We start from the raw sequence: 8,845 nt of genomic DNA, 5'->3' as shown, positions 1-8,845 counted from the left end.
GACGGCTGCTCCGCGCCGCCCCGCCATCGCCCGTGGACGCCGCCGTCTCTGGGGAACCGCGCCGTCCCGAATCCGTCCTCCCCGACTCCTCTCCGCCCCGCTGGCCGCCTCCCCGTCCTCTGCTCCGGCGAACTGCTCAGGCCATCCTCGGATTCCGCGCCGATCCAGATCTGAACGAGGTTGACCCCCGAAATTCCAAAGTCCCCGATTTTATTTACATTATCATGCCATGTTCATCGCATCATATCTCCATGCATACTGCTCCGTTTTGTGTGTGTAATATGTCGCCTCGACGAGTACATCATTTCATTCCATTGCATCATATTCATTTGAATTCATGTTGATGCCTGAATCATCGTTGCAAGAGTGCTTCATGATGTTGTCTGCTGTCTGTTAACAGAACATGCACTTTTGTCATTTTTGCCATGTTTGATGTGTGCATCCTATGAGGTTGATATCTACATGTGTTTTGATCTATGCCATGCCATCTTTACAGGGGTGTATGCCATGTATTTTTGTGATCAATGTGGTGACTAGCACAAGCATGCAAACTAGGCTTCGTGATGTTGCTGATTTTAGTCTCTGTTCCGCTGTTATTTTGATGGCATGTAAACATGATGCTACGGAGAGATCCATGCATATTTTGAGATACTTCAGTAAGGATGTTTTGAACATATGGTTGTTCTCTATCCATTCATGCCCCTGTTTGCAATTATGGAGTAGTCTAGCATGTCATTTTATTGCTCTACTTTTGCTACAAAATGTTTCCTGGCAGATTGTTTACATGTTATTCAATTTTGCCAAGGTTGTTGTAGTTGATCCTTGCATGCTATGAACTTGTTCTTGCCTTGGTTAGCTTCATAAACATGTCTTCTTGCTGATGCTATGCTTATCTTGTCTTGCAATGACTTGTGGTGAGTGACTCAAGCTTGTTAAGTAGTGTACTCGCTGTTGCTGTTTTACTAGGCTGAATCTGTTATTTCCTGATGCTATGTAAACCTGCTGCTACTAGTCATTCTATGCATAATCTGGAGTTGTTCACTAAAGGTGTTTTGTTCTACATGTTATGCTCTATCCATCCATCCCCCTGGTTGCAATTATAGCCTGCTGTAGCTTGTTGTGATCTTGCTCCAAAGTTGCTTAATAATGTTGCTGTCAGCCTGTTAACATTAAGTTCAGTTGTTTCCATGATTGTTGTTAGTGATACATGCACCCTATGGACTTGATCTTGCCATGCTTAGCTTCACAAACATGTCTTCTTACTGTTGGTTGCCTTGCCATGCCATGTATTGCTCTGTAGTGAGTTGCACAAGCTCATCTACATGCCTACTTATCGTTGTTCCTGCCATGTTTAAATCTGTAATATAACTTGCCATGTTTACATGGGTGCCATCATATCTTCTGATCCTTTTTGGCTTATGGTCACTAAGGGACTTTTGATCTATGGGTTTAGTAGATTCATGCCATGCCTTTGTTTGCCATGATAAGTTCCTGTAGCATGTTGTTTGATAGCTCTAAACATTGCAACCTGATGTTATTTTCTGCAAAGTCTGAACTGTTATTATTTGCAATGTTGCCATGTGTGTTTGAGCATGTTCTAGTGATTTCTGGAGATAGCTCAGTGTTCATGTTTTGTTATGCTTTACTTGTACATCATGCCCATGCCTTTTTTTTCTTGTTGAGGTCCTGTAGCATATTGTTTTGATGCTTGCAAAATGCCTAGTTGCTGTTTTGGACTGATTGTTGCTATAACTTGTATAGAGTGTGTGTGTTGAACCGTTGCTCCGTTTTGAGTGTGCTCTATATGAAACTTGCTTGATTTTGCATGTAGCTTCATATTATCATGTTGCATCCATGTTTTGAGGTATTTTCTTGATGTTTGTATGCATTTTGCATCAATGCCATGTTTAACGTGTTTTGCTCATATCTTCTAGACCGTAGCTCCGAACTAAATGAACTTTATATGTAACTTGACTAGAATCTCGTGTAGATCATCTTGGTGCGTCTTAACTTGCTGTTTAACAACTTTAATATAAGGTTTATTCAGATCTGGACCAATTTCGAAATATGCATATGAGGACTTACCGGAATTGTTATATGTTGTTCCCGACCTCATTTAAACTTGCCTTGATGTGTTGCTCTTGTTTGCATCATCTCTTGCCATGAGTAGCTTCATGTAGCTTTGTCATGCATCATGCTTGTGTGTGCATCATGCCTTGTTCATGTGCGGTGTGTTTACTATGTTGTGTGCTTTTTCTCGATAGTTCCCGTTTTGTTGCGATCATGAGGATTCGTTCGTCTACGCTTGGTTCGGCTTCATCCATTCGTCTTCTTCATGGACTCGTTCTTCTTCCTTGCTGGATTTCAGGCAAGATGACCGCTACCCTGGATCTCACTACTATCATTGCTATGCTAGTTGCTTCGTTCTATCGCTTTGCTGCGTTACCTATCTTTTGCTCACCAAGCCTCCCAAATTGCCATGAACCTCTAACCTTTGACACCTTTCCTATGCAAACCGTTGTTTGGCTATGTTACCGCTTTGCTCAGCCCCTCTTATAGCGTTGCTAGTTGCAGGCGAAGTTGAAGATTGCTCCATGGTGGACAGGATTTTGGTTGGGATATCACAATATCTCTTATATTATTGTTAATGCATCTATATACTTGGTAAAGGGTGGAAGGCTCGGCCTTATGCCTGGTGTTTTGTTCCACTCTTGCCGCCCTAGTTTCCGTCATACCGGTGTTATGTTCCTGGATTTTGCGTTCCTTACGCGGTCGAGTGATTTATGGGACCCCCTTGACAGTTCGCTTTGAATAAAAATCCTCCAGCAAGGCCCAACCTTGGTTTTATCATTTGCCTCACCACCACCTACATTTCCCTTGGGAGTAATTAACCCAAGGGTCATCTTTATTACAGCCCCCCCGGGCCAATGCTTGTCTAAGTGTTGGTCCAAACTAGAGCACCGTGCGGGACCATTCCTTGGCAACTTGGATTCGTCGGTTCCTGTACGCTTCGCTGATCCGGTGTTGCCCTGAGAACGAGATATGTGCAGCTCCTATCGGGATTGTCGGCGCATCGGGCGGTCTTGCTGGTCTTGTTTTACCATTGCCAAAATGTCTTGTAAACCGGGATTCCGAGTCTGATCGAGTCTTCCTAGGAGAAGGTATATCCTTCATTGATCGCGAGAGCTTATCATGGGCTAAGTTGGGACACCCCTGCAGGGTATAATCTTTCGAAAGCCGTGCCTGCGGTTATAGGCAGATTGGAATTTGTTAATGTCCGGTTGTAGATAACTTGACACCAGATCTGATTTAAAACGCATCAACCGTGTGTGTAGCCGTGATGGTCTCTTTTCGGCGGAGTCCGGGAAGTGAACACGGTTTTGGGTTATGTTTGACATAAGTAGGAGTTCAGGATCACTTCTTGATCATTGCTAGCTTCACGACCGTTCCTTTGCTCTCTTCTCGGTCTTATTTGCGTATGTTAGCCACCATATATGCTTAGTCGCTGCTGCAAGCTCACCACTTTACCCCTTCCTTTCCCTTTAAGCTTTGCTACTTGATACCAATGGTAATGGGGATTGCTGAGTCCTCATGGATGATCATGACGCGAGAGCGATGCTTGCTTGCGTTGAGTTCTTCTTCTGCTTCTTCGATCAGGGGATAGGTTCCAGGTCGGTAGCCTAGGCTAGCAGGGTGGATGTCGTTTAAGTTTCTGTTTGTGTTTCATCCGTAGTCGGATGATGCTCTAATGTATTGTGATGTTGTAATCGTGTGGCCTTGTATGCCTCTTGTATGTATCCCCATCTATTATGTAATGTTGATGTAATGATATCCACCTTGCAAAAGTGTTTCAATATGCGGTTCTATCCTTGGTGGGACCTTCGAGTCTCTTTAGGATAGTATCGCATATTGGGCGTGACAGGGAGCAAGAGGAGGACTTTCCGAACCCATCTAGAGGGGAGCGGATATTCCTTGTCCCATATTTGCTGAGAGGGCTTGGGTTTCCAATCCACCCGTTCCTCCGCGGGCTACTGGAGTTCTAAGGTCTCCAGCTGCATAGCTTCAGTCCTGCCTCCATACTGCACATCACGGGGTATGTTGCCTTCTGTGAGCTATTCCTGGGCTACGAAGCTCATTTTGAGTTATGGAAGAGGCTATTCTGCCTCGTCCCTCGCAATCAGGAGGGATCTATATATCAAGTGGGTGGAGCAGAAATATGGCGCGTTGCCCAGACCGGATACCTGTCTGGCACTCCAAAGAAGGCATCCGAAGACTGGCCTTTAGAGTGGTTTTATGTAGATGATGTTCCCCTTCTAGACTCAGTTTGGCCGGGCCTTCCCAAGTTCACCAATGCCCCACTGAAGAAACGCCAAAACTGGCGCCCGCGGAGCCCCCAGGAGGAAGATGACAGAGAGGTCCTCTATCTGATGGGCAGGATAAAAATACTGGCCAAATCAGGATTGACAATAGTAGAAGTCATGTCAATATGCATAATGCGGGGGGTGCAGCCACTTCAATATCCGGGGAAACCCATGTGGCACTTCAACGGAGAAGACGACACCACCCGCTGCGGTCGTAAAGGTCCGGACTCCTCCACCGCACTGGTGAAAATATTGCCTGACTTGTACAAAGGGGAAGAAGAGGAGTTCCTCCGCATTAAGCCGCGGGATGGATTTTCCATGTACAACCCCCCAAACTGGGTAAGCTGTCATTCCTCACTCGACTCTATTCAGTCATGTGTCCTTCGTCACCAATCATTTATCCTGCTATTTTCAAAGCAGGAACTGAGAAGGGTCGTGGAAGAGTTCAACAGCCCCCCTCCGCAGCCAGAGGATCCTGGCCAGGCTCTCGACCCCGGATTGAAAGAAGATCTAGATATGTCTGTGGAGCTTGTCGACGGGACATTTTATCAAGCAAGCTGCGACGGCGCCTTGGTGGCCATCCTTGCCGATTATCCCGGGCTGCTCCTGGTGTTGAATGTAAGCAAAGTCGGAGCCCTAAATTCCGAATTATGCCATGCCTAAAGCGCACATGTTGTATTTTTACAGAAACGGTCATCCGGACGCCATGCCGAGCCCACAGGGGCTCATCAGCAAAGGGCACCCGGGCCGGGCAGGCGTAAGAGGAAGGCGGTTAGGAGTGAGACGCCGGGGCAGAGGTACAAATTAAACTTGCTCTGTGATTATTTTTGCCGAAATGTGACCATTTTTTATTATGTCCTGGCAGAAAAAACATCCGTCGGACTATATCTGGAGCCCCTGCCGACCACGCCTCAAGCAGCCAGATTCCCATCGGGCTCACAGGTGGAGGCTGATGTGGGGGCAATGCCGAATTGCCCTCCCATAGAGGATGCGGACAGGTTTTCCGCTACAAACTCCGAAGTGGAGAACACCATGAATCACCGACGCCGACGGGATGTACTCCGAAATGGTATTTTCTCCGAGGAGGCTTTCAATGCCTTCAACTCCGGAGACACATACATTCGCGCTGCTTGAGATGGACTTGCCAGAGCGACGGGTCAGTATGCAAAGGATATACGGGTAAGAAAATTTGATAAGTATGTGTAGTAGTAGCCCCTAAGACTTGAAATAGTTGGCACTACTGATTTAAGGATCATTGTGTGCATAGGTTCTTGTAGAGAAGAATACCCATTTATTTCAAGAGCTGGAGGAATGTAAGACCTAGCTAAAGGCCGCTGTTGCCGATCAAGAGGAATCAAAAAGGGCCTCTTCTGGTGAGAATGTATACCAGTTATTTAGTCGGCATGGTTTATAAATCTAACAAAAGATGCTGCAGACAATCCCAGAGAGAATCCAAAGACTGTGGAAGATAATGAGCCACATCTTCGAAGTCAGCTGAAGGCGGGCGAGCATGTGCTGATGCAGGCTATTCGAGAGAGAAATAATCTCCAAGATGCTAATATCCGACTGAGCATCGAACTAAAAGATGTTCGGGCTCCGCTCGCTGACTCCATGAAGGAGAAAAGGAGGCTTCGATGCGACATTTATAGTAAGTGCTTGAACGAACTGTAGTACAGTTCGGCGAGGAAGCGGATTGACATAGTTATGTCTGCAGGTATGCTGACGGGACGTCCGGAAGAGGAGATGCCCGGGTCTGTAGCCGATATGCTGCAGGATCTTTCACAACTGCACGAACGAGCGTGGCAGGTGATGCAGGGTATTGCCCAGGCCTTGTGGCCATCCGCTTCCCTGCCATGAGGCATGAGCGAGCTTGTGGAGATGCTCAAAGGAGCATGGGGCGCTTCCGGTTATGGAAGATATCAGCCTGCCGACAAGGTGCAAGGGAAGCCTGGGCCATGGTGAAGACGCGATACGCCAAGGCTGACCCGAACCATATGGCCGAAGTTGGACATGTGGGGTCAGATGGGCAAGAGATACCCGTAAGTCTGGTATATGACCAAGTAGCATTAGCCGCAAAGTATTCCCAACAGGATTGTAGGCTAGACAGCCTGTTGGATGGTATAGAGGAAGAATATAGCTAGTCCAAGTGACTATGTAATTAAATGGACCTATGTAGTCCCTAGCCGGATTGAAAATCATTTGTCATGGCGGACCTTTTCGCTTCAGCCCCCGGACACGATAGTCCGAAGTGTATCCGAATACCCGCATAGTTATAAAAAAGACCGGGGTATGCATGGAAACCAGGCGTAGGGGTCATAAGTGCTTGAACAGACAAGTACCCAACTAGTTATGTTATATTACATGGATAGTAAGAAACATCTTCCAGAGAGAATAGTTCTGTTAGGGGTTCCTTTCTCTGGGTGCACATGCATTGATGTGCATGTCCGAACTGTGAATAGAAGCGCAGGAAATAAAAAATCTGGGAATTCATGTTATAATAAACGAAAACATCTTTTGTTCACTGACCGAATATTCCCTTATGAACGCTAGCTTTTGGCTTCACCCAGTCTGAGGTACACATCAGGATGAACCGGCAGTAACAATCGCAGAGGTGCTCCCCTTATGCCCTAGCCGAATTAATGGGAACGTAGGGCATAAACACAAGAGCCAGGCAACCCAGCATGGCCAAATCTTAAGTCATATCGATGCATATAATGGTGAACAAAAGGCACATATGGAAAGAAAAACGCATATGTGGCTGGTAGGGAGCCATTAAAGTAGTTATATTTAGCTTCCATATAGGAAGCCCCCGGGTATAGTGTGCACGCATAGTGCGGCCGGAGCGATCAAAGCATCCGTACAGTTTTTAAGGTTGTATGTGAAAAGGAAAAGAAGGCGAGAAAGGAAGAAAGGGAACATAATTGAAGAAGCAGAGGTGAGGAGACGAACCCTGAGTTCGACACTAGGTGTAGAATCTTCAGAGTCTAGCCGCGTTCCATGGTTCTGCTCGAGTCTGTTATCAGATGCATTGCATAGATGGTACGCTCCTCCGGTGAGAACTTTATCAATGATGAAGGGACACTCCTACTTGGGTTTGAGCTTGTCCTTCTTCTTCTCGGGGAGGCGTAGAACTAGTTCGCCAATGTTATAAGTTTTGGCCCGTACTTCTCTGCTTTGATACCTTCGAGCCTGTTGCTGATAGAATGCGGAATGGGGTTTTGCGACGTCGCGCTCCTCCTCCAGAGCATCTAAGTTGTCCTGCCGATCTAGTTCAGCTTCCTTCTCTTCATACATGCGCACGCGAGGTGAGTCATGGATTATGTCGTAGGGTAGCACTTCTTCTGCGCCGTACACCATAAAAAAATGGTGTGTATCCGGCGGTACAATTCGGCGTGGTCCTCAACCCCCAGAGTACAGAGTCGAGCTCCTCGACCCAATGCGTGTCTGATTCCTTCAAGGATTGCACTAGTCTGGGTTTGATGTCGCTCATGATGAGACCATTTGCACATTCGACTTGACCGTTTGTTTGGGGGTGATAGACAGAGGCGTAATCGAGCTTGATGCCCATGTTGCCGCACCAAGTTTTCACCTCGTCGGCTGTGAAATTGGAACAATTGTCAGTGATGATGCTGTGGGGGACACCGTAACGGTGTATGACCCCTGATATGAAGTCTATCACTAGTCCAGATTCGGCCGTTATAACTGGTTTGGCTTCTATCCATTTGGTGAACTTGTCCACCATGACCAATAAGTATTTTTTCTTGTGGCTTCCCCCTTTAAGAGGTCCGACCATGTCCAGCCCCCAGACCGCAAAGGGCCAAGTTATGGGGATTGTTTGGAGAGCGGTAGGGGGCATATGGCTCTGATTAGCGAAGAGTTGGCAACCAACGCAATGTTGGACGAGGTCATGTGCATCTGCTCGGGCTGTCGGCCAGTAAAAACCTGTACGGAAGGCCTTGCTTACAAGTGCTCGAGCTGCAGTGTGGTGCCCGCCGAGTCTGGAATGGATTTGGGCTAAGAGCTGTCGCCCTTCCTCTTCGGAGATGCATCTTTGGAGCACTCCGGTAGTGCTTTTATTGTAGAGCTCTCCTTCATGGACTTTGTAGGCCTTAGAACATCGCACAATGCAACGTGCCTCATTTTGGTCCTCAGGGAGCTCTTGCCTATTTAGGTAGGCCAAGAAGGGCTCGGTCCACAGGGCGATGACAGCCATTATTTCGTGGGCCGAAGGTGTTGTTTCGGTGGCAGAGCCTTCGATTACGTCATATGGTTCGGAATTTGGGGTTGTATTGCGAGCCAGACTGATATTGCCGTACTCCCCTTCCCATACCACGGACGGCTTGAACAGCCTTTTCAAGAAGATATTAGGTGGGACAGGGTCGCATTTAGTGTCGATGCGGGCGAGGATATCCGCCGCTTGATTATTTTCTCTGACCACATGGTGGAACTCGAGCCCCTCGAACCGAGCTGACATTTTGAGGACG

Source organism: Triticum aestivum, chromosome 6B (genome assembly GCF_018294505.1).
Source record: "Triticum aestivum cultivar Chinese Spring chromosome 6B, IWGSC CS RefSeq v2.1, whole genome shotgun sequence".
Lineage (NCBI taxonomy): Eukaryota > Viridiplantae > Streptophyta > Magnoliopsida > Poales > Poaceae > Triticum > Triticum aestivum.
This window is presented reverse-complemented; position numbering follows the sequence as displayed.